Here is a 27,387-nt window from a genome sequence, read left to right as displayed (position 1 = left end):
TAGACATAAGAGGAACAAGTATCTTTCTCGTAAGTTAATATCAGGAAATAAGTTTTCTGTCCTGCCAACCTTTGCATTGCCAATCCCTGGCCTTAATTGCTGACGAAACTTCTCATCCTTTCAGACACAGGAGCTCCGATGTGGAAAGGAAGAATTTAAGTCACCATCCAGGGATGCACATCAGTAGCTGCTGAAGTTCATTCCCATTTGAGGCCAAATTTACACCCGTCCTCTCAGCAGGCTCCAAAAGACTCTTAAATCTCACAGAAAGGGGCTTTACCAGGAGGCAGATGAATTCAAATTAGAAACAAGGCGCCCCTCTCCCCCTCGCCAAACGATAAATAATAACAGTGCTGGCAAGGAGCTGTCGCTGCAACCAGCCTTTCCCACGTGAAACTGCCAGCTTGTGCTGGGGCACCTTCTTGGACGTGAAAATGCTGGGCTCAGAGCGAGGCATGGTGACACTGCCTTTGGGCTGGAAGGTCTGATACTGGCGTGATATAAGTCACCCAGCCTTAGCGCCTCTAAAGCTTTGCTGCTGCAGTTATAGTTATGACAGTGTATATGTAAATGAGGGTGTTTGGGGTTTTTTATATATAAAGATAATGCCTACAGATTTTCTGTGTGCTTATCATGAGGACAAGCCTTACCAAAGGTCACAGGGATGGGTGCTGAGCCCCTGGGTCTGGTGCACAGCTGCGTTTGAATGCTGAGCGGCACTGTGCTGCCTGAGCAGTGCTTTCGGACCAGATCCTTGGTTAAATCAGGATGTTTTCTTTGAAGTTGTGCTGGTTTATTCCATCTGAGGGATGGGGGCACTGAAGCAAAATCCTTGGGAGCTGCTGGTGGGCAAGATTTCTTTTTTGTGAAGTCTTTGGTCTGCAAATGAAAAAACACCACTAGAAGATGTTTTTTAAACAGCTGCATTAAACTTGCCTCCATTTCTAGACTGAAATTATTTCCATCAGCTTCCAGTCTTTGTAGCTGATCATTGTTTGAAATTGTGGGGGAGGGAGGGGGACTTCCCTGCAAGAATTAGAGCAGACCAAATCTCTGTGTGTACAGGATTGGGTAGGTGAGGAGACAGCTTCAAAGTGAAGTTACGTGTTAACCTTTTATTTTTTTAACCTTTCTATAATTAAAAAAAAATACATTGACACTTCTACACACCAGGTATTTTAGGGGTTTCTCATTTCAGAAGGGATGTTGATGCATGGAAATTTGTTTGTTTGTTTGTTTGTTTGTATTGAGAAATGCTTGCAATTAAACCGTTGACCAAAGAATTGCAAAGGAAAAAACCACTGCTTCTCAGTATCTATTTAAAACCCTGCTAGAATACCAGTTGACTTGAAAATAAAAATTACTGTCTCTTCCGAACAATGAAACAAATGCAGCACTAGGTCTGTCCTGTTTACTTGTGCTGTGGCAGCACCTAGAGGCTCTTGACAGAGATGTCACCGTATTGTAGCACTAAGCATTGTCTGCAAACACACAGAGAGAAATATAACTTAATAGCCATTGTCACGAGCACCTACATTTTTGAACACTTGCATCCCACTTCTTAGAAACCCCTGAAGAGAAAGTTTCCTGAAATTGCCATTGATCTATTTCTTTGGTAATAAATGGTTATAAAATGGTTATTGGTATTTGAGATTAATGGCTGGTGAGTGTTAAGGAACTGGAACAATTACAGAACTTGACCGATCGGCAGCTGGTATGCAGCTTGAACTGGTAGACAATTAATTATTTATAATGAAAGCAACTGAGAGTATATATTTTCTGCCTGGAGCAAACACAGAAAGCTTACTAACTACTTTGTTTTTGACTTTTAACAGAAAGAACATGATCAATTTAGTGTCAGATGCAGTGCACCTACACCTGAGCTCCTCTGTTCAATTGTGGCTCAAACATCCTTATTGTTTTTTTTCTGAGTGAAGCCAAAGCACTTTCAGTGGCTGAGTTTGCTTTACTTGGTCCATTTTCCTCTTGGTAATGTCTACAGGAGAACATTTTGCTCTGTGTTGGCTATTAAAAGTGGCAGATTTGGAAGAGAAATTGCTAAGCTGTGTAAGAAGAAACTCCATTTTTCTAACTTTAAATTCGGCATCGAAGGATACAGCTTTGTCAAGGTTAACCTTGCCTTGCACAGTGATTTGGATGGATTGGGATGTAAATCTTTAGGAGTTTGCAAAGGACTGAGCTCAAACACGGAGGCAGTAAATAGTCAATATGAAGGAGTGCCAGCATTTGTAACTTTGTCTCCTCCTGCCCTGGGCTTCTGTGATGTGATCTTTGACCAAGCCGGGGGAGGACCATCAAACAGATCCCGACTTTGTTAACTAACGCTGAGTCCAATCCTTGATTTAAACAGCAGCAGAACTAGTGCTTCTTATAAGAAGAACTGAGTAGTCATGTGGTGCATACATAATAAACAGATTTATAGCATTTTCCCTCCAGCTACTATTAGTAAGAAAATAAAGGCAAGATTGCCTAAATACAAAAAGAGAAATTTAATCTCCAGCTAACCATAGTGATATATGGTGGGGAGAAATACAATCCATCTGTGCTTTCTCTGACAATGCTTTCCACCATTTGTTTTAGAGAGAGACATAAAGTTCTTGTAATGCATCTAGATAGCTATGAAATACTCTGGCTACTGTGGGAGAGAGAGAGAAGGCATTTCTCCCTGACTTCTGTCAGCAATGCTTCTCAAAACATGAAGATTATCTCTTGTAATCATTATCCTGCCTAAGACAGCTGCAGAGTCCCTGTTTAGTCAGTGACTGTATGTGCTAAAACCTGGAATAGCTGCACCAGGTAATGCAATTACACCAGATTTTCTCAGAAGGGAAAGACTTGAGCCCAGATTAGCTAATTTTTTTGAGACTGCACTGTGATTTTTTTCCACCTCTTGAAATTTTGGCTGCAATATAAGGTAGGCACAGTGTGATTTTCTTTCAGTTGCCTCTAGCTTTGATGCTAGACTCTCCTTTGTTCACTTTTTATGTAAAAGAGTAAAATGTTGTGGCCTTCCCTGGTGCATCCAGGGCGATACTCCTCTTACACTTCTCGCTTACATGTAAAGATAAACCTAGCAGCGGGCTCAGAGCATGGCTGTGATACCCTGTCTGCTCAGCGGCAAGGGACTGTGCAGGACAGCTGGCCTGCCTGGCCCCACTTCACGTCCAAAGAGTGGAGGTGCAACGATCAGTGAAGGGAATTTCCTGAGGGAAATGCCAGTGGCATCCCATTCCTCTTGCCATTTCTAGCTCAGGGGCTGGACACGTGATGGAGCAGCATCCCTGTCCCCTCCGGCTGGTCAGTCCCATCAGGACACCCTGCACTGAGCATCAACAGAGAAGCTCCTTTGATCTGATTTTCTTTGTGACTCTGGGTACACTTACAGGGCAGAGAAACCCTCACAGAAGTGTTTAAAAAGCTGTGCCTTTTGACAGGAGAACTCAGAAGCAGACTTAAAGACTCTCAATACCTTTGAAGAAAGAGAAAACAATGAAAAGTACAGATTTGACACTGTCATGTTAATAGGAATTTTTGCTTCCTGAAGAACCTAAGGGCTGCTCCCTTGCAGGTATAAACTCAATTAGTCCCTTAATGTATATGCACGTAATTAGTGTCCTTCAGCTAAACAATGTATATGCACAGACTAAATTGTTTTAATTATTATTTTAACTAAGAGCTATAACCTGAACTTGCTATTTCAAATCATGAGAGGAAATCAAAGGTAAGCAGAAAATGGCTTCAAGCAATGATCAAAGACAATCCTTTGTGTTTTCCTTCTGGTGTTAATTAATACTGCTTAGTTGGTCTGGTTTGCATTGACAGTTTCGTTTTGGGGAGCATCAGGGCTTGCATAAGATTAAAGGCTAATTTTAAACATACTTGGATTAAGGCAGGCATTTATAGCTATTGCATAATTCAGAAGGCTAGTTCTTCTAAGTCACTAGGAAAGTCCACCTTGATTTATAACATGAAAAATTAAGCTGGCCATCTTGCGATGGGAACTTCCCTCCCCATGGGTAACTTGTGTGAATGATGCTCCCACAGCAAACAAGGTGAAAGCATGAGACAGGTCTGGAAAGGTTTGCTCAGGCAAGATCAAACATGTAGCTTTAGTAGAGCCGTGAGTCAGAAGCGTCAGCCTTTCTTTCCCTGTCCTCTCTCCCTTTACATCCCATTTCTTAGGCAGCATCAGACTGGGAGAGGATCAAATCTGGGGCTCACAGGGTGAAATTTACTTGATGCAGGCAAGAGTGGCAGAGCAGATCTTGAAAGGAGTAGCACAGAGGTCTTCAGAGGCACTTTGTAGATAAGAAATTACCCAAGGAGATAAAAGCAAAATCGGAGCAAAGTTAAAATCCTATGAGAGTGACACCTTATCTGGGTGCCAAGGCCTTTTGCTAAACCCAAACTTGCATATGAAAGAGGGGAGTAAGGGATCAGGATGGTTCCGAGTGTGGGGAGCAAAGACCAGGTAGAAGGTGTTGTTCTGTCTGCTTTGCTTTGCTGACAGTGAGCCAGAACAAATAACATATATTTCATTTGGTGTCTTCACTCCTTCCTTACTGTTTCCATTCAGTGAGTAGACAGCTGAAATACTGCCAATGAAGGAAAACAGATTTTGTGATTAATAGTCCTACACCATGAAAAACGAGATTAGGGGAACACCTAAACTAATTTCAGGTTATTGCATTACAATCTTCATCTTGGACTAATTCTCAGTAGCTTTATTCCAGGTTTATGGACAGAAATTTAAGCCAGTATATTTTATCATCTGTGTCATTCAGTCCCTTTTTTTTACTGAAGCTTTGCAATGTTCTCTTTAATTTCCAGGAGAATGAATTTCACCTTTTATAACATTCAAAGACAATTATGCTGTCTTTATGATAAATGATGTCACCCTGATCCCAGCAATAAAAGAGAATGTACTAATGCCAATAAATATATTAACTGTATCAATCATTCTCCTGATTTTTTTTATTTTGTTATTCAGAAGAAATAGCATGCAACCTTGAGCTTTTAATTGGTTAACACTTCCATAAACACCATAATGGCTCTTTAAATCTTTCTTTTGTCATGAGAATGGGGAAAACATCATGAATAAATAATTGAATACCACAGCAGAGCTCAGCACTGATCTATGGGTCATTCAGGAGGTGAACTTGATCTAAAGATTTATTCAGACTCTACAAGACGGCTGAGTTGTTTGTGCTGGAAATAGTTGTATAATACAATATATTTTCACATGCCCTTCCAATTACAAGAGTGTTCCTCCATGAAACGCAATGCTGCAATTGGACAGCGGTATAAAAACACGGACTGAATTCCATCAGAGTCAGTGGATGGGGGTCTTCTCTGACACGGCAGTTAAATCAGAACTGTTAGAGAAGCAGAATTTAAACCAGAAGATTAAGCTAGCAGTACCTCCCCGGCGGGCACAGGAAAGGTGAGGGGGGAGCAGATGGGCTCTGCAGGCAGCTCTCCCTGCTGCCCTCCCAGGGAGCGGCCATGCCTTCGGTGCCCTCACACCAGAAATGCACCCTTCAGTTTTAGTCACGTTTACCTTGCATGTGGCATTTGACAAGTAGTAAATCCTGCCGCCCCCCTCCCCCCTTGCCCCAATAGCCGCGTTTTGAAGCTGAACAGCTTTCTGGCATGGGATTTTAATTTGATATCTAACTATATCACGTTTAAAGTGACATTGCTGACTGGAGCAGAGCTCTAACTGAGCTCTGCCAGCGACACCAGCTTTATTCCCGGTGAACAAAGCAATTAAATACTGAAAAAGGCCTTTCCCTTTTCTCTTTATCCCAAACACTGATTTTTCACAAAATGGCTGGAAAGACGCAGTGGTGAGTGCCTTCGAGGAGGGCCTGTCAGGGCTGCGGCCTGCGCTGCGGCCCGGGCCGGCGGAGCGCGGCTGCCCCCAGCAGAGCCCGCTGCGGGGGGCTCGGCCTGTCGCGGGGTGACCCCCTTCCCTCTTCGCTTCTGGCTTCAGACCCGATGATTTATTTGCCAGGCTGCGTTTCCTCGGCGTGCTTGAGCTGCCGAGCCAGCGTGGAACTAGTGTCACCTAGTGACTGAAGGGCGATGCCAGGGAAAGAACTCAGCTGATCCGAGCGGCGCAGCGCCTTGGCCGTCTTTGTGGGGGTTGTTTTAGTTCTCTGCGCCTTTTTACTCACCCGGGCGATGCCTCAGGTGCCAAATGTCACAGGCTTAAAAAATCTTCACCCGACCGTCTAGGCTCTTGAGGTTCTTTCAGTTTAAAGAGGGAGTCTGTGGGTTTCACTCAGCCACCCGGCCCTCCAGCCGGCCCGTGAGGTGCGTGCGGCCACCTCAGCACCGCTGCCAGGTGTCACCTCAGCCCGTGCCCTCACTCAGCCGGGGTGTCTCCCACAGCCCCACCAGCCAGGCAAACCTGTGTTGATGCTGGAAGCGCTCACCCTGCTCACCCTCCACTCAAGAGCTTCATGCAGCCTCTTGGGCTGCCATCAGCCCAAACCCATCCGCTTCCACACGTCCCGGGACTCCTCGTGTCCTGCAATCTCACCCTGCAATACTCGGTTGACCTGATAACTCTGCCCCGCTTCCCAGTGTCATGCTGTCTGGTTGCTCCCATTTTAGCTCTTGGATTGGAATTTTCTTTGGAGCCGGGATCTCGGTCCCCTGTAGTTCTGCAAAGTGCCAGGCAATATGCTAACTGTGATGACAATGTCTAAAATTTGAGAGCGTAATTGACATGTGCAATAAGGCTAACTAACTTAAATATAGCTGGAGAAATACCGAGTTACCTTTTAGCTGTAAGAGAGCCCTCATTTGTCAAAAGCAATCTCACATCCTCTAAATAAGGGAGAAGAGTCATAAGTAACTGAAACCCATCCCGAGGTTTTTTATGGCAATCAGTGTATCCCTGGAGAGTGGCCCCACACATGGTCTTTCCTTAGACAAGATAAGAAAGTACTAATCAGCAGCAATTATCTACTGGCAAAACCTAACAAAATGCTGCAAACATGCATAAAACAAACAGTTTGCTTGCCTAACAACTGGACTCTGAAACAAGCTCACAATTCCTATGGGTAATCACCTTATAACTAATGATTGCAAGTTCTGACTGCACATCTACAAGCTGTAGATTTTACAGTCTGCAAAGTAGTTCCTGGCAGTTTTTATGATAATGGTGATAAACTAAGGAAAACTTTTTTTTTTTTTTTTTTTTTTCCCTGGGAAGCAAAACAACACCCACAATATTGGAAAACAGCAGGAGATCAGCGAGAGCTACAAATGGTACAGAATGTTCTTGCCCGTGTTTCTTGGTGCAGGGGAATAAGTTGTGGAGACACAAGAGTAAGGATGGAAAGTTCTGCAAAGCACAGAAGAAGGGTTATGGATATAATTAAGTATTGTTGCCTTTCCTAACAGAAAACTGCTTCTGCAAATAAAGAAAGGAAATGGATAGGAAACACAAAGAGTAAGTGTTCACTGAATCCACATACCTATATGGTATTTAGGAGCGTGTGAAAAACTTTGGGAAGAATGCATTATTTTGAGATAAAGCTTGATTAAAAAAACCCCACCAAACACCAACAATGGTAAGGAGGCATGGGAAAACATTTATTTCTGAAGAAAAATAAGTTTCTGGATAGGATTTGTACGAAATATTACTTGCTTTCTTGTGGGAACAGCTGAATGGTGAGTCACATATATTGATATCACAAGATACGTGCGTGGGAGGAAAGCCTGGGTCTTGCCTCACACTGTGCTTTAATATAAAACATTATTCACCTGCAGCATATATTGTTCTTCCAGTCAGAGTATACTGGTGAATTAACTGTGTGTGCATCCTCTGTGCACAGTGCTAACACAAATAAACGTGAGAAAAGCAAGCTGACCACTGAAAGCCTTCCACCCATTGATGGGGTTTTCCTTGGCCGTCAGTTACCACCTTTGTGATATGGGTTGCTGTTCTCCGTCCCCAGATCACTGTCTGTTGGTACAAGCCTTCGTTGACCTTCTAGAGATGACCAGTAGTTATGAGTTTGCGTCAGTTATGAGCGGTTAGCCAAGTGGGTTATGAACTTAGGTGCATATATTAGGCAGATTGGATCTCTGTTTGGAAACCTGTGAAAGAATATCCTTCCCCTATGTGTGATGAGGAATTTGGGTGCTTGCTTCGAAGGACTAGCCCATTAGGACCATTGAAAAGGATGAGTCTCTCAAAATACAGGCTGGGCCCCATGTTAGATTGACTGGATCATGTTTGCACCCTTTAATGCCAGCCTGCTATGTGACCATGTGAGTTCTCTAGTCCTGAGTTTCCTCAGTTTTCTTTCCCTTCCTTTCTAGAGTATGATGCTATATCTTATGGCCCATATCATAATTTAGCTTAGGCTGCTTCCTCTGGTCATTATTTCTGTGGCTATCTAATGGCTGGACTTTGACCTCTGCGACACCTCTGGCTTTTGCCACCAGTGTGGTAGGGGAAGACTGCCTTCCAGCTCCCCATTCGCTTGACTGCTTCAATGTCCTCTGTGGGGTTGCGGTGAACTACCCCTCATCAGTTTCTCATCTCTCCAGCTTATCCATGCAAATACAGTCTCATGACTGTTATAGCCAAGCCTTTTGATGCTCAGTAAGCATCCATGGGATGATACCATCTGCACTGAGACTAAATTGGCTGTGCATATCATATCAGATGTACCATCCCCAACGATTTCTGTTTCCCGACCCTTATTCTTCAGGTAGTGTTCTGCAGCTGGTTAATTTTACAGAAGCTGCATCAGCCCTTGACTGGAAAAGGGAGCAGTCTCTTGTCAGAAGTGATCTTTTCTCTCGGGTCAAGCTGGAATTTCACGAGGTTGCAAACATAAAGTGCTTTTCTGTTGCTGATTGCATGACTCTGTGCATACTTGACACTGGTCTGTGCACACTCTCAGGCCATTCATTCCTGAACAGCAGCAGATCGATGTCCTCCCCTGTGTGGAATCCCAGCCCCAAGCCATCCAGCTGCATTCAGCTCTGCTTTTTGCTGGCTGTGATCAAGAATGTGCCACAGGTGACCAGGTCACCCTGTGGCATCTTAAAGAAATCAGCCTGTGACAGCTTTTGTGCCCTTTCTTTCAGCTGCCAGGTCTCTTCTCTCAGGTGCTCCAGACTGTATCCCTCCGAGGCACCCAGTGTCAGCTCTCCCTGTCCTGTAGGGGCATACAGCATCCAGACTTAAAGTGCTTTGGAAATGAAATAATCTGAAAAGTAAGAAAATTGCAATATCAAAGTGGGTTTAATTACTGTTTCAACCAATCTAATAACCCCATGGGGCTCACTAATGCAGAGATACTTAAGAAACTTGTGCTCTTTCTCTTTTCTGGAGGAAGGCACCTCAATTCTCTGAAAAAAGAGAAAAAAATATCACTGGCATCAGCTAAGCAGAGTGCGGCAAGCACCTTGAAATTGCCTCTGAGCTCTGGCAGTGCACCCTTCTGATGGGGGAGCTGCGCCCAGCTGGGAGCAGGGGGACAGGGGGCCATTCTCCCATAAAGTCATTTCAATCTGCCTGTAAGTAACAGTTCCTGGATGATAAAGAAAACCAAGGGTTTCAAGAGTTTACTCAACTCAGAGCACATTTATTCTGGAAGTTCACCCCTAGAAGTATCACCTGAGTTTTCTGCGGAAGTCATGCAGACTCTGAAGACACGGGACCTGTGCAGCACGTTTTCAGGTGGCATGGTGGCTGCTGCCCATCACTGTTTTTTAATTCCATAAAGGGTGGAAATGCCAGGGCTCTTCACCAGCCATATAGACATGACCCTTGGAAAGCAACAGCATGATCTCTTCCACACCATTACTTTTCATTGCATTCACAGTTATATCTCTGCAAAACAGTGAGACAAAATACCCACAGAGCTGTTTTCATTCTTTGACAGAACAAATCTGTTGTGCCTCGTGTGTGTTACATGAAGAACATCAGTCATTTAGAGCCAAACTGCAGTTGAAAAGGTCACAGTCACTGTGACAGAGTAAATGAAATGTTTAATTCAAATAGAATATCAGTTACAGTTGCAGTGGTGCTCAAAGTCACTTGTGTTTTCTTTTCTTTTCCCTAAAGCTCAGCAGAGTATGGTACATCATCAGCTGTAGGCACCCTTGTGTTACAGAGCTTTTCCAGAAGGTAACTTTTTTTTATTATTTATTTTAAAGGCTCTATAACCTGAATAGCAGGTTCTGTCTGCAGAACTCTGCCTCCTGTCCATGGATCACACAGAAGAGAACTGCGAGAAAGAAGGGATGCATTTGTGTGGTTAGTATACATAGTTGCATCAGGCAGACAGCTAATTCTGGAATTTTTTTCTGAGAAGACTGGGTTCTTTGGAAATTGTGAGGTTTTCAAAAAGGATTTTTTTACACAGGTTGTTTATGGGGACCAAAACAGTTCTGGATGGAGAGATCATCCTCATCCTTCATCAGCTGGGCTCTGCTCAAGGCCCCAGCAAGCACTGCTGGAGATCAGCCCAGCCCTGCTCCTGCCCCTGCAGCAGGTACTCTGGGAGGGACGTGAGGCGTACATGGACATGGCCACTCAAGCCTCTCCCTTTATCCACCTTTATTGCAAGGATTTAACTCCATCACAGTAAAATGCAGCAGCAGAAGCTCTATGTATGTGGTTGTTCATAGGAGTGGAGAATTTTGTGTCCTCTCTTAGTGGTGAAAGTCAGAACCATGACTTGTGTCAGCTGTGGCCACATTCTGCATTCAGCTTGGTGCTTAAAACTACAGTAGGCACCAGACCTAAGTGCTTAGGCTTGATTTCACTTCTCATCCTGGTAAAACACATCATCCCAACATTTTAAACACCAGCTAAACACCACCAGGATACGCTGTCTTCCTGAAAAAGTATTAATTGCATCATGACTGTCAGCCTGACAAAGGAGCCCTGGGAAGGCTCTGCAGCACTAGCACTTTCTTGGCTTTCCAGAGCTTTCACTTAAATGACAACTGGAAAAGCAAGAGTATAAGTGGGCAATGCTCCCTGGGACCAGGCAGAGCTCACTGAACTAGGCTTTGCTGCTGTCTCAGTGGTCGGCCAAGTTGCCACATGTCCGTGGGTGACGGAAAGAATCTATATGCAAATGAAAATTACACCCAAAGCTGGGTCACCAAGGAAAAATAGGTGGGCAGAGTGGTAGCCAAGGTAAAATGAGAATACGCCCAATAAAAGACTATAGCAAATTCAGAGGAGAATTAGGGGATGATGAAGAAGAGATTGCCATTGCTGTCTGTGTGGCATTTAGTAGTGACCTATAAAGCATCCAGACAGGTGCTGGCTTGTTTGGAGCCTGTGTAGCTCTCTCAGCTCCCGTTGGCAAGGGTAATGCACAGTCTGGCTAAGTCACTCACAGGTGCTAAAGGCTTTGCTCTAGCTCTGCACAGCCTAATGCTTTGCTGGTGGAGCTGACCCTTACTGGCTCATGCTCGCCGTGGGCTCGAGGCATGCAAACAGGCTGTGACTCAGCGGACGCACAACATCTCCGTGAGCCCTGGATAAGAGGCTGTGAGTTTCAGCAAACTGCCTGAGCCTGAAGTTTGCTGCCTGAATCTGTAATCAAGCGTGTGAGTACACAGCCTGCAGCCCAGGGTCCGGCTCGACAGGAGCATCTGTGAAAAGTGCAGAAGGGAAGGCTCCGCTTCCTTCAGCTCTCTAATTTTCTCAAATTGGCTTTGCAGCTCAATATAAACCTCTGTGATTTTAACACTGGCTGGTTATCCATGCTACTCATTTTTGACATGCTGAGGCTGTACATTTCCTGGAAAAAAAATGACTGAGGGAAGCATTGCTGCAGCAGGAATTTGAAGGTTTAGTGATGCGCACACAAAAAGCCCTCTTCTCCCAGGCATGCCTGCCAAGTTCCCAGTTTCAACCCCTGATGACTTTACTATTAAATTACAGCTACTGAAGCGGATCCTGAATTGGTGCTCCCAAAGACAACAGCAGTTGCTTTGCTGAATGGCAGGAGTCCTAATAGCAGTTGCAGCAATCACAGGAACAGCAAGATCCCTCTGCTGTCTCTTTGTGGATGTCATCTTGATTTAGGCTCCAAATGTCACTGCTGAGGAGGGTTCCTTGTTTGGTGTTTCTCGCTGCTAATGCACTCATAAAATCAGTTCCTTTCCTTTCTCTTCATACTACACCTATTTCACAACTTCCCAGTTCTGACTAGATTTTGTGTGTGCTGTATTTATGTGTGACTTTTTTATAGGGTGCTTGTTGGCTTGAGTATAAAAAGAGCTCTGGTGCAATTGCAAACATTCAGTGTGTGTTTTGTATAGGACCTCTCAGAGCAGAGGATTTGGGGAAATAGAGGGCTCAGATAATGAACCCACAGTGTGGGAGTGTGTAAGGAACCAGAAAGATTTTGTAATTAAACAGCATGGGGAAATCATCCGAACAGAACTGGAGAGCCCTTGAAGCGGCACGGGCAGGTGAAGGCTGCCTGGAGCCTCTGCAATGCAGTGAGATGTGGCTCTGCCCCTGAAAATCCCATCCCTGGAGCTTACAGGGGCTTTCCGATATCAGCCCTAATTACTGCTCACCCTGGTTTTCTCCAGCCATAATCAAACTTTATTAAGGTCCTGTGTAATTCCATCCACTTGATTCCTTCTTGATTTGACAGGGATGGACGAAGGCTGAAAAAAAATTCTTGTGTGAAATATGACCTGTTGGTTATGGACTCCTGTATTCCCACAGGATAACTCCTGATCAGCAGTGTCTGTTTAGTGCAAACACTTCTGAAAGTGCCCAAACGCTGTTTGGATGCTGGTCCTCTCTTTCCTGAGCATCTCTGTTGCTGCATACCGGTGGGATGCACTCATTGCCACATCATCGCTGCCCTGCAATGAAACAGATGCTGTTACAGCACACCTTCAAAGTTAAGAAAACATCTTCTTTGCCAGGCTCCTGTGTATACCTGCAGCTGCCTGTTACAAAGGAGGGACCCTAGAACTTTTATCCATAAATACAAAGTAAGATAAATATAAATATACATTTGTTTCTTCTTGATGTGACACAGACTCGGAAATATTAATCATTCTGCGGTTCTTACACAGGCACAAAAATGGACTGGCTGCAAATCACAGCTAGAAATACAGCTGTAGGATATGCACAAGGGGCAAGGCTATGGCAAATATATTTGAGAGAAAGTTCATCGGCCACCATTCATCCTCTTTTAGCTGCTGTCCCACAGAAGCGATACAGGTCCCTCTTGTGTTGTAGAAAATCATTGTCAATTCTGACCATCTCCAGCAGCCTCAAAGCCTTCAATTCATGTTTCACCCTCTGGTGTTTGGTTTTATTTTTATTTTTATGAAAAGCCCCAAGTAGCAGTCAGATAAATACTGGATGCAGAATTGCTTGGACAACTGCATGCAGGCCTGGGACAAGCTAGACTCTGCCACTTCCCTCCCGGGTGATCGTCACTGTGTCACTGTGGTTTTCACATGCTTCTGTTTCCTCAAAAGCTATTATGTCCTCAGCAGTGTTTGAAGTGTAGTGATATAAATGGGGGAAAACAGAATTCAGGCAAATTCATGGAATCGTAAAATGGCTGGGGTTGGAAGGGACCTTCAAAGGTCATCTAGTCCAACCCCCCTGTAATGAGCAGGGACATATTCAACTCTATCAGGTTGCTCAGAGCCCTGTCCAACCTGACCTTGAATGTTTCCAGGGATGGGGTATCCACAAATTCTCTGGGCAACTTGTTCCAGTGTTTCACCACCCTCACTGTAAACATTTCTTCCTTATATCTAATCTAAATCTACCCTCATTTAGTTTAAAACCATCAGCCCTTGTCCTATCGTTACAGGCACTACTAAAAAGTCTGTCCCCATCTTTCTTATAAGCCCGCTTTAAGTATTAAAAATTGTGATCTGTGGTTAAACTGTAGGTTGTACATGAACAAATGCAAAACCGTCTTTGCATCAAACTAGCTAAAGCAAGTGTTGTGTAAGGCATGTTATGAGCAACAGCAATATAGAAAGCAGCAGAAATCCGTATGTGGTGGATGTGCACAAGCAGTCTGTCCTTGTGTAAATCTTTCTCAGGGAAGTTTCTGACTCAGTAAAAGACCAGAGCTCTGTTATCATGTTGTATCTAGTAAAAAAAGGTACAAGTGCTGAACCTAGAAATGCTTTGAAACTGGGGGTCTAGTTTATAGGCCTAGGGAGACTGAGCCCAGTAGATAGCATTTTTGCATCTCAAATAATAAATCCACAGTACTTTGTGGTAACAGCCTGTAAGTAATGATGCTATATTAGTTCTGTTGTGCAAAATGCCAGTCTTTTGTAAGTTGACATAGTTTCCTTCCTTAGAGCAGGAGCTTTGCTGGGTAACCAGGTAAACCCCATCTTCAGAGTGACATTCAATAACACCGTTTGGGAGACTTCAGCCAAACATTGCACTGAAAACCATTCTGGATTTTCTTAAAACTAAAGCTGTTTGTACTGTCCTCAAGAAACTAATATATTTCAGAGACTGTTTTTATCACAGATAGGTATTTACTTACCTTAAATGGAAGTCAGTGGTAAACATCTGCCTTTGGTAGATCCTCTAGCCCATTTATCTCCAGTGACAATGATGCTTAGTCTGATGAGGGTAGGCTTGGCTGTCTAACTTTTGGATGCCAAAGGCAGGGCAGAACACCACCACACTCTTTACACCAGAGACACTGATAGGAAAGTACCAAAATTGAATTCCAGTAGGGAATTCACTTTGAGGCTTGATTTGTGTGGGCATTGCTCAGATTATGAGAGTAGGTCAAGGTACAAACCCTAAAATAAGCAGTGGTGATGAAAACATCTCTACATGCTAGGTAAGAAAATTTATTCATTACTAGGCAGCAACTTTCCAGTAAATTATCAGCCTAACATCTGACAGAGCAGAATGATCTATCATACTAATAGAAGCACGACACAAATATTGTTACTTTAAGAATGTTGCCTACTTTTCCCAAATCTTTTCTGTTTTCTCCCCAGTTTCTCTCCAATCATTGTCAGTGGTAGGCCTGGACTGAAAACAGTGGTTTTGTTGTTCTCTAGGAAATAGTGACTTTCCTGTCATTAATCCCAATTCTAAACAAAAACTTAGAGCCAGCATGGTGAAACTTCCCTTTCAGTAAAAGTTCAGATAGTTTAAGTCAAGACAACAAAATCTTTTCATTGTGATAATGTCAGGTATTAGAAAAAAAAAATGTTTCCTACAATGCACAATACTAATTTATTAAATAAAACTGGAACACAAATACAAAAAGCATTCTGACACTGTCAGAACAAGTTAGCTGGACTTCTTCCCTTTCAAAGATGCAATCAAATTGCCCTCTTAAAATTTAATACAACTACATTTTCCATTTGAAGAACTGATCCATCAGCTGGCTCTCCCTTAAGGAGTCTGATCCTGCCAATAGGAATAGTAAAAACTGACAACAATCTAACTGGGTTAGAGTTGCAGAGCTCTGGTTAAACTCTTTCTCTAGCTTAAATTTTTGTAGGGTCATTAATCTCTCAGCCAGGGCCCTGCCTGATGGAAGTCAGGAAGAAGGGCATGACTTCTCTGAGCCCTGCAGTGGTAATACCAGGATTAGTGGAATATATTTGCTCAACTTTATCTTGTGGTCCAGAGAACAGGTGTGTGCTCATTCACAAGAGCTGTGTTGGTGCCCCACAGCAAACACCTTGCCAGCATTTGTCACTTATCTAAGCTGCAGCAAGAAGATGGTGAAAATCAGATTTCTTTTATTACTTGTAGAAACCAGGAATGGAAGTAAATAATTTAGTCAGCAAAGCACCTCCTTTCTTGGAGAACTCTTGCAGTGATCTTTTCTTTCCCCAAGTCAGATATGGTTTAAATCTATTGCTTGTTCAGTTGTGCCCTCTTTTCTGCCTGACATTTTTGACAAACTAAAATAATTCTTGGAGTGATGCTTTTCCCTTAAAATAGTACAGGCTGGTTTTACACCTAGTCCTGCTTTTAGACCTAACACAGAGTCTTCTTCCCCCCCCCCCCCCCCCCCCCCCCCCCGTTTTAGACAAAAGAAATTTAAAAAAAAAAGGAAAAAAAAGCTTTTCCATCAATTCTACCACGTTTGCTGTTCTCTGTCTTCCCTCTCTGAAGTGGGATTGATCCTCCCCTGCCCAGGATGCATAATGAGCTCATTGCTCCTGCATCTCCATTCAGCAAGTTCATCCTGCAAAGACACGACAGGTCAGTGTCCTTGTGTTGTTAATCCATTGAACTAACAACCGAAACCTGGGAGGCTTTTTAGCCAATTATAAATGAGCAAGTTATTAATGATTAAAGTTACTCACGCATGACTTTGTATTCCTCGCTTCAACCCCACTCCCTTTTGAAGAGTGTCATCACCACATAAAGAAAAACCCTGACATTGAAATGTTCTTGTACTCACAGACTTTGGCAGAAAGTTAGCGAAAAATCTAATGCTTACTGACTCTTAGTTATGTAGAAGTTGAATTGTTTTTAGATCAACTTGGTACCTGATAAATGAACCTCACCTGAGATGAATCCAGAGCCTTGCCTTGTTGTTTTCCAGCGTGCTGTTACAATGAGAAAATGAAATTTGTATCCTCAAAGGCAGATAAGCACACCAAGGTCAAGGGGTATACGTTGCATTTCTCACCTAAAGAATATTATTGCTGTTCACTGAACTGCTCTAGACATCTTCTTACAGCAATCAGATCAGCCCTGTCTAAGCAGTGTGTCATTCCCAGTGTGATATGACCTGAGTGATGGTCTCCTAACCCCTGAGCACGGTACACTGACCAGAAGGACACACCATCAGGGGCTGGTGTTTTGCTAATCTCCTCAGGCATTTCATGGTTTTTTGGAGCTCACAAAGCTTGAAGAGCTTCACAGTCATTTTAGCTATCATTTAAGCACACGGTCTTATTTCATGGTGAATTAAATTTTAGGTTTTTCTAGCAGAAGGAAAGCAGCAATCATATATGATGTCCTCACAGCTATTCCAGGCATGTAATAGCTGAAATGTGCTTGAAAGAAGAAGACTTGGTCAGTGTGAGGAGTTTTAAGACACCTTACCTAAGTTACAGGTTAGTGTGCAGACTCACCAGGTAATCAAGGGAAAGAGCATCCTGAGAGCAATTCAGAGCAGGACCTAAATTGGACTAAATTTAGGATGTCCATCCTTCTTACCCTTCCCTCCTACCAGCAGCCCAGTTTCCCAGCCTAACTCTGACTTGACAATCTCCCTGTCAGTACTTACTTCTTGAGTGTAACTCACTGCAATTTTTTCTCATCACTGTCCATACCTCTGGGCAGATGACAGGGCTTGTGATGCAAGTAATTCCAGATATTTTTTTTTTTTTGAGGGATCTGCACTATTGTGAGTGAAAGTATTATGTAGAACAACCTAAAGACAGAGAGATTACTACCAAAATCACTACCAACCAGTGCCGCAATCAAAGATACCTTCCAGTCATTACTCAAGTGAGAGGGTGGGTATAAGTAGCACAAAGTTTCTTATTACTTGTTTCTTGTTCTTGGGTCTGCAAAGTTTTTCATAAAATCTTCCCACATCATGGAGGGAGTCCTGATGTCTCATTTGTATTCCAGAAATAAAAATCAACACCAAGCATAAAGTTTTCATGTTGGATTTTACCTGTGATGCGTTGAAGTCTGGCAAAGCCAAGCAAAACAAAACTGAACTGCAGGAAGCATCCAGCCTTTCCACCTTATTCTGATGTGTCCCATAAGCAAATCTGATAAGTAGCTTCTGCAAAAAGTTATTTGAAATAAGATATTTCAATGAAATTATGTAGAAAGTGGTAGAAGTAATTCTTAATGCACAGATCTCTTTTGTTCTATTATGCATTGATAAGGGAATTTGCATGATCATTAGGGGATGACTGAAGTTTGGAATCTTTTTAATGAATATTACATTCCCATCTATTAATGGGAGGAATGACAGTAAATTCTTCCTGTAGCAAATTTCTGCCATCTGTATAACTTTTCCCTAGAGCATTACTAGGGACTAAGTCAAAGGCGGCACTTAAATAGTGCAAAGGAAGGAATTTCAGCAGAGTACGAAGTAAGACCTAACCAGGTTTCCATGTAACTGGTATCTTCTTTCTTTGGAAGTTTTATTTTTCTTTTCCATATTCTTTTTCTTTCTCTTTTTTCTTTTTTGTTTTGCAAATTGACCTATACTCCATAAAACTCAACTGACCTGTCTTCACACTCTTTTTGTGTGAGTTTTCTGAAATATCATCAAGCATACAAACTTCTTTTTTTTCTGTTCACTGAAGCATATTAGACAGAAAAGTTGGCATGGATAAGATAAAAAACATCCAGTTGGTTCTGTCCTACTTCTAAGGCTTTACAATTTTCCAATATTTTTGAAGTTTAATTAAAGAAGACCAGATGGACTACCCAGTTTGCAAGAGCATGGTTATAGTTTCAACCAGAATTTCACGTGTATGAAAGAAACACAGGTTGGTTTCCTAACTCAAGTGTATATTTTAAAAAGGCAACAGGTCTTGGTTAAGAAGGGTCTGAGCAACAAGTGTTTAATCATAGCATGTACTAACTAGAACTGTTTAGAAAAATGCTTCCCTACCCTTTAATTACTTTGAATCCTGAAATCAGTGTAAATTATTCTCAGAATGCTTCTGAAAGCAACTCCAAACACAGAAGGTGTGATTTGCTCAGACTCACCATGATCAAATCTGTTTAGTTTACATCTTTCTTGTCTCTTGTCTCTCCCTTTTTATTGAGAAACTATACACATCATGAGACCTTTTTGCAAAGGAGACTAATGAGAGCTTCATGACAACAGGGCAACATGCTAGTGAGTGAACTACAAAGGCATTGATGAGCATATTTGTACTGAAAATTAGTGTTTGGCTGAAAATTGAATATTTAGAGTATTAGATGATTTTTGATAGAAAACATTAATATTTCCACAAAGAAAACCTGGTTGGTTTTTTGCAAAGTAATTTATTTAGAAAATAAATGGAATTTGTTTTCAATTTTTTTGACTGGCAGCTTTATTAATTCTTAAATTTATTTTCAAACTTCAACCTCCAGACTTTTGATATTGTTGTTAAGGAATGACCTGGTATTTCTTTAGAAATCTTGCTTTTTTCTGGTGTCTTTCTGTTATAGATACTTTTAACCATTCTGCAATATTTTTGGCTTTCAGCTTTCAATGGCTAAATAAGTTCACCTCCTTTGGTCACAAATGCTTCCTACAGTTTCCTTCTGAATTCTTAACTTCCAGAATGCCTTATGGACTGTTTTCTATGAGTGTTTTTAAAAAATTGTCTTCCCCTTTCAAGCATACTTCTAACACACTCTTTCTTCTAATGTCATTGTGCAGATTCAAGAAGACAGGAATACATCTGATTACTTCCTTAAAATGGCTCACCGCCCCCTCACACACCTGAAGCAACTCTTCTCCTAGGGTCTGCTGTCAAAACTGCACCAAGCCTGTCTGTCCCTTGGGCCTCTGAAAATGGCTGAAGTTTCAAATCCTTGTTATTGAAAGGACCAGAGCTAAGCAGGACCATGAAGCAGGTTCACCAGGTCCCCATCAATACATACAACAGAGAGCAGACAGTGTTCTTCAGACAACAAAAGAGTTCCACAATGTGGGTGTGGAGGTGTGGGAGAATTGGTCACCGTGACCTCTTCCTTCAGGCTGTGGCTGCTCTTGAGAAAGACATGAAACAGCAAATTAAGTAAAGGAAGCAGTTGCTGTCTTCTTTCTTTTGCTGATAAAGAAGGCCAAAGTGTGTAACGTGATATATATATGAACCCCTAGTATCATTTCTGACTTGGGGCAAGACAACCTCAACAACCCGTGCCAATGGAGAGCTGGTTGGCTGCAGCTTCTCAGCTCTGGTGGAAAGAAGAGCCTGGGTGGTCAGTAACCATAACCAGGCTGAAACTGTGGACTCCACTGTCTTTGGCGACTTACCAAGATTTGCAGCAGAGCTCAGAAGAAGAAAACAACCTAAAGATGAGAAATTAGAGTTAAAGCAGGAAGAATTACAACAATTCAACAAATCTAGTGCATTTCATTGTCTATCTGAGCAATGACCTGGTGGAGGTTAAGTACTGAATTGTACTGCTAAAATATTTATTAACCAGTGTAATTATCTATCTTGCCACTTGCAGGAATCCCAGACATGTCTTTCTTCTATTTCCATGGTAGTATTTTATGGAAACCACTAAAGGTAACAAAATATTCAATTTAGACTGAAGTGAAATACCTGAATCTTCTGTAGCCATCAAAATCAATGAACTAATTTTCAGAGATGCTAATTATCTCTCAGTTCCTATGGGACAAGGGAGCCCATGGTTGTCTGGAATTTGAATAGACATTTCCTATTTTTATTCGTCTTGCTCCAGTAAACCTTTATTCACTAAGAATATGTGGGTTGTTAGCTGTTAATTATTATGCTAACAGTATTTTGCTAAAGGTGGTCTGGAAACCTGTTTTCCCAGTTACTGACTCATCTAATTCTTAAAAATGAATTCCATGTAAAATAACTGTGACATTGATGCTTTCTCTAATCCCCAGGTTAACAGAAACAGTCAATATCCTCTCTCTTAATGAGCAGATGAAACTGTATATTGCCACTCTAATTCTCTAGTTTTGTGACTGGATTTCTTTAGCCACTTAAGCTTAACAGCAGTGCTTTCCACATGGGAAGATTTAGTATCCATAAAGATCCTCCCCATAATCTGCTGCTACGGGGGAGTCCGTACCTCCCTCCGAGGAACATGTGATTCTTGCAGACTTCTTCAGAGATTAAAGGTAACTCAGTTTCAAAAATCCTTTCTATGCAGTACAGGCATTCAACTCAAGACTAAGACACCTAAACTGAGGTGTCTAAATGTAAGGGCTTTATTCAGGTGCCTAAACATAGGTGCCTAGTGCTTTGTGAGATGCCCTTGTGAATTTGTTGAGATGCTCATTTAGCCTTCATCGGCAAGTCCAGAAGAGCATGGGTCTCCTGTAGGTCCTGTGCTGTGTCTGCCAGCTCTGTGTAGATACCTCAGATCATCCCAAATGGCGCTGGGCATCTATGTTAACTAATTTAATAGAACCCTAATTACGATTAGATTGAGTGACATAGAGAGAGTCAGTAGAGAGATGCAGCACTCACCAGGTTGGCTGCTGGATCCCCCTAACCTCCAGCAAGGGTACTGACTATAACAGCGGTTTAGGCACTAAGCTCACATATGGACATTTACTTGCAAAAAACTAACTGTCCCAGGCTTTATCCTTTATCCCAACCTGAGACCGACCCATGAAATTTTTGTGGTAACAGGATGAGTTCAGAAACGGAAAGCAGAACGTGTGAAAAGGGGGAAACCTCTATGTGTATGCCTCAGTAACTCAATTAGCTGGTACTAGTTCCCCTCCTGAATGTTTCAGTGAATGCTACATCTATATGGTGGCAGTGAAAGGGCAACTTTCTCTTTTTACCTTCCACTATCTGAGATCAAACAGTATCTCTTCTGTGGAAGAAATATCAGTGAGCAGCTGTCGATCAGATATTACTACTTTTTTTTTTCCAGAGCTGTCCTGTTATTTCATTAACACAATTAGCTTAAGCACTAATCACTCCATTAAAAATAATCTGAACTTGATTGTTTCCTTCTGCTTCTATCAGGAGTATCATAGGTCATAGAATCATAGAAACATAGAATGGTTTGGGTTGGAAGGAACCTTAAAGATCATCTGTTTCCAACCCCTCTGTCATGGGCAGGGACACCTAACACTAGACCAGGTTGCTCAAAGCCCCATCCAGCCTAATCTTGAACACTTCCAGGGATGGGACACCCACAGATTCTCTGGGCAACTTGTTCCAGTGCCTCAACACCCTCAGCATAAAAAGCCAATTCCTTATCCACCGACTGGTACACCCATCAAATCCTTATCTCTTCACTTTAGAGACAAGGATGTGCAGGACAGTGTCAAAAGCTTTGCACAAGTGCATGTAGATGATGTCAGTTGCTCTTCCCTATCCACCAACACTAACCCCATCACAGAAGGCCACCAAATTTGTCAGGCACAATTTGCCCTTAGTGAAGGCATGTTGGCTGTCACCAATCACCTTGTTTTCCATGTGCCTTAGTATAGTTTTCAGGAGGATCTGCTCCATGACCTTGCTGGGCACCAAAGTGAGACTGACCGGCCTGTAGTTCCCTGGGTCCTCCTTTTTTCCCTTTTTAAAAATGGTGGTTATGTTTCCCCTTTCCTAGTCAGTAGGAACTTCACCAGACTAACGCAGCTCCTCAAATTTGATGGACAGTGGCTTAGCGACTTCATCCACCAGTTCCCTCAGGACTCATCTCATCAGGCCACATGGGCTAGTGCATCTTCAGGTTCTTTAGATGGTCTTAAACCTGATCTCCTACAGTGGGCAGTTCTTCATTCTTCCAGTCCCTGTGTTTGCCTTCTGTGACTTGGGTGGTATGACTGGAGCATGTGCTGGTGAAGATTGAGGCAAAAAAGTCATTGAGTACCTCAGGTTTCTCCATATCCCAGGTAACCAGATCTCCTGTTTCCTTTCAGAGAGGGCCCACATTTTCCCTAGTCTTCCTTTTATCACTGATGTACCTATAGAAGCTTTTCTTGTTGCTTTTGATGTCTCTGGCCAGATTTAATTCTATCAGGGCTTTAGCTTTCTAATCTGACCCCTGGCTGTTCAGACAATTTGTCTGTATTCCTCCCAGGTTACCTGTCCTTGATTCCACCCTCTGTGGGCTTCCTTTTTGTGTCTGAGTTTGTCCAGGAGTTCCTTGTTCATCCATGCAGGCCTCCTGGTGGTTTTTTCCTGACTTTCTCTTGCTGGGATGTTGGGATAAATCACTCCTGAGCTTGGAGGAGGTGATTCTTGAATCTTAACGAGCTTTCTTGGGCCCCTCTTCCCTCCAGGGCTTTATCCCATGGTTCTCTACCAAGCAGATGCGTGAAGAGGCCAAAGTCTGCTCTCCTGAAGTGCAGGGCAGTGATCTTGCTGTAAGCCCTCCTCACTGCCCTAAGGGTCTTGAACTCCACCATGTCATGGTCACTGCAGCCAAGTCTGCCCTTGAGCTTCACATTCCCCAGCAGCCCCTCCTTGTTGGTGGGAACAAGATCCAGCATGGCACCTCTCCTCATTGTCTCCTCTATCACTTGGAGAAGGACTTTATCGTTAATGTATTCCAGGAACCTCCTGGATTGCTTATGCCCTGCTGTGTTGTCCTTCCAACAGATAGCGGGGTGACTGCAGTCCCCCATGAGGACCAGGGGCTTGTGAACATGAGGCTGCCCTATCTGCCCACAGAAGGCCTCCTCTGCATTGTCTTCCTGGTTGGGTGGCCTGTAGCAGGTCCCCACTGTAATGTCACCTGTCCTCATGCAGAGCTCCATGCACTCCAGCTGGTCATTAACAGAGAGGGTTACACGCCCTCCTCGTGTCCCCTGCCTGTCCTTCCTAAAGAGCCTGTATCCTTCCATTCCAACACTCATAAGAGCCATCCCACCACATCTTCATGATGCCAGTAAGGTCATAGCCCTGCTGGCATCCGCATGTCCCTAACTCCTCTTGTTTATTCCCCATGCTATGTGTGTTAACACTGAGGCATTTAAGCTGGGCCCCCAGTGGCTAGAGCGACTGGAATTCCCTTGTGCTGCTCTTCAGGTGCTCTCCTGCTGACCTGTGATCCCTCCCCAGGCTCTGGGCATCTATTGCTGACATTGGCATCAAACTGGTTATATTGGGATGGATTGAGGTTTCCCTCCCCCAGCAACTTCAGTTTAAAGCCCTTTTCACCAGCTGGGCAAGCCTTTGACCAAAAATGCTCTTCCCCTTCTCTAACAGATGGACCCCATCAGCCCCCAGTAGGCCAGGTTTCTCACAGCGAGTCCCATGGTCTAAGTAGCCCAACCCTTGGCTATGGCACCAGTCCCATAACCAATTGTTGATCTGCCAGTTTTGGCTGGCCCTTTCAAACCCCTTCCCTTCGACCAAGAGGACTGATGAAAAAAAACCTGTAGTATAGAGTCCCTTACTGCCACTCCTAGGGCTCTGTAACCCTTCCTGATGCCCCTCAGACTGCTCCTGGCTGTGTCATTGCTGCCCATGTGAAACAACAGCATCAAATAATAGTCAGTGGACTGTACTAGGCTAGGTAGTCCCTTGGTAACATCCTTGATATGAGCTCCCAGTGAACAGCACACTTCTCTGGGGAGCACATCAGGTTGGCAAATGGGTGCTTCCATGTGGGCACATCTCTTGCCAGCAGGTCTGCTGCTTGAGGTCGGGACACCTTCTGCAGCCTGAGGTCTGCACTGCAGCCTCTCCCTTTGGCAGCTCCATTTGGGTGGAGGCATCAGCCACCGCAGACCCCCCAGGTGGAGCTGCAGCCTTTGCTCTCAGATGAATGCCCACCATTTTGCATTGAGGGAAGTGTAGGATGAGTGCCCTTGACCTGTGCAGATGGTCACAGAACAGTGCCAGGTTGCTGGGTTATGTGGATTTCAAGTCCCTCAGCGCAGCCAGTGGAATGTCCTTCCTTCGGAGAGTTACCTTCAAATGTCTACCGAATGCTTGACGGAAAAGGACAATACTGAATGGTAGAATATTTGAAATGCTTCCAAAATTCACCTTCCAGTTTCTTACACTATTGAAAACAATTGTTTCCTGCTGCTCAATGCAATTTTCACTAGGTGCTTAGGAGAAAACAACCTTGAATTGTCTTATGACACTAACTTCCATTATGATAAATCTCAAGGTGAGAGCGAACAGAAGGATATGAGCATCTCTTACAATCATGTAATCATGTTTCTGAATAGCATTATAGTAGATGTTCTTTATAGTCTCTGCTGCACAAAATACCCAGAATTTTATTGGCAGCATCTCTCTGACAGATGCCATTACTGTTCTTGTTTAAACCAGCATTAAAGCATCAAACTTGAAAAAAAAGTTATCAGAATTTGCATTTAATGAAATACAAAGGTAAAAAAATGTCATCCAGAAAATGAAAATGAAACTGGAATTTTCTAAATTAAAAATTCTGCATTGAAGGTGTGTTGTTTGGGATGCTGAATTCCAGAGACTAATCCAAATAGGTATAGAGTTGAATAGTTTACAAAATTGACAAAAGAAGTGCTAACTGTGCATGCCCAACCCCCACTTTCTTAACAACTCACTGAGTTTAACTTGTTTAATGTCCACTTTTAGGACTGTTCTTTAGAAGCAGAGATAACTAGAAACAGTTTTCCAAGCCAGTGCCATACCAATAACATGAAATACCACTAAAGAGCTCTGTCCTAAGCATTGCAATGCTGAAAACAGAAAACATACTCTTCCTTTTAAGAGAAGGAAACTGCACTATCTGACCTGTCATTTTTGCATTTATCAAGATAATTATCAGAGATTATTCTAGATCAAGAACCCAAAATGTTCCCTGTTACACGTGGCCAGCCAAGCATTAGACCAAGTGCCTCAGATTCTTGCTTTACCTTCTGCATTCACTCCGGCTATGGTAGCCTAAGTGAGATTTTCTGTGGTGATGTGCTAGGGCCTCCAGAAGCCTGGTCATAGCTTTCCAAGACATGACCCGGCAATTAGGACCTCCTGCACAGCTAATTGCACCAGCAGCAAGACTGTGGGCTAGTAGTGAGAAGCTGTGGAAATTTCTGTAGAGCTGCTACTGAGGAACTCGCTTCTGTGAAAGATAACAGTCTTCTAGAAATCACCAAGTCAGTGACCTGAACAGGAATGGCTTTAGATATCACAGATCCAGTTCTTGCCTTACCTGATCTGATGGAGAATTCTGTAAAGTCAGTGGAACTGTGCAGTGTGACAGAAGTCATGTGTAGTCATGAAATCTGGCCCCATTTTAAGCTTGTCTCATTTATTGTGCTGTTACTAATATCAAACTGCAACAGTGAATGTTGTAAGCTTAAAGCACTGTAAATTGCTTGTGTAACACGCTTTTAGAACATTCAGTATTGACATGCTCACTCATTATGAACACAAACACACTAGGGGAATGGACTTGTCTGGTCATTCAGGAAAAAGTGTTGTAGAGTCTTTCTATTGTTGCTTTACAGAATATGAAAAATGTCTGAATACCAGTTTTTGCATGTTGGTAAAAGTGTTGCCTACATAAATCCAATTACTATAATTCTGAAATCTCTTGTTTTAAAAATTATCCTTATTTTGCTATCTTTTGGGACAGTAATTCCCATTTTTTATTATTCATATATTTAAGTTTTAGAATTCAAAGCCTACAATGAACATGTATCTTGTTTGTGCTCTGACACCTTCTATTTTCATTTGCTATCTATTTCACAGATCATTGTCACTGATTTCAGTTTAGCTTAGATGCCTGGGCATTTTTTCCTGTCATTAGTCGGCTATGTACATTTTCAGGTGCTTCCATACCTTTACAATCACGTCTTTAGTAATTCTAAGTATTCTGACCTCCACCATCTCATGAGATACTCATAAGATCTGTACTGAAGAAGAATTAAGAAAATTATACCAAAGCCTAGCTCCTGCTATGAAATCTTTGTCCTGATACTGCATTAAAGACTCGTACATAAACAATTCCAAGACAATAAGAGAAGGAAAGCAACTGCTTGCATCAATAAATCATCAGCAGCAATTAGGATAAAATAGAATTGACATCTGGCTATTTCAGATGATGATAGGAAAGAAGCATAATTGTTAAAACTGTAAGAATGTAAAAGAGAAATTGGAAATCCATACTCAGTGAATTAATGCTGGCAGCATGAGCACAGTCTATAAAAGTCAGTAAAATTTGACAAACCTTTTTGAGCAGCACAGTTCTGAAAGTAGACAAAAGGCACATGAAGTGTGAAATAGTCTATAAGGTAATAGCTGCTAGACTGCTTTCCTAGGTTCCTTTACTAGGTCTAAATAGTCAGCAGCAGAGTGAGTATAAACACAGCTGGTTTCCTCTTGCACCGGTGTCGCTGCACTGATGTTAAGCAAGTAGCATTTTGTTAGTAAGAGTGAAATTTGTCCTACAGCAAGAAAGCAAAGCACGGATAAAATGTAATTTGGCAAAATACAGCAAAGCAAGTGACAGGCAGTGGTGCTGATACAGCTCACAAATGCAAGCAGGTGGAAACTGCAGGAGATGGGGCAGGCTATCTACTCCAGCATAATGAAGTTCAAATAAACTGTATGCTGAATTTGGGTCCCTTCCTACTAGGAACCCTTTGCAATAATTCGGGCTGATTTAGATACCCAGCCATGAATGCACGGATCTCCTGAATGTATCCTTCATGCATGAAGTGGCCAAAATCTTCCTCAAAT

The sequence above is a fragment of the Falco cherrug genome, chromosome 3 (genome assembly GCF_023634085.1).
Source record: "Falco cherrug isolate bFalChe1 chromosome 3, bFalChe1.pri, whole genome shotgun sequence".
NCBI lineage: Eukaryota > Metazoa > Chordata > Aves > Falconiformes > Falconidae > Falco > Falco cherrug.
Note: the sequence above shows the minus strand (reverse complement) of the source record.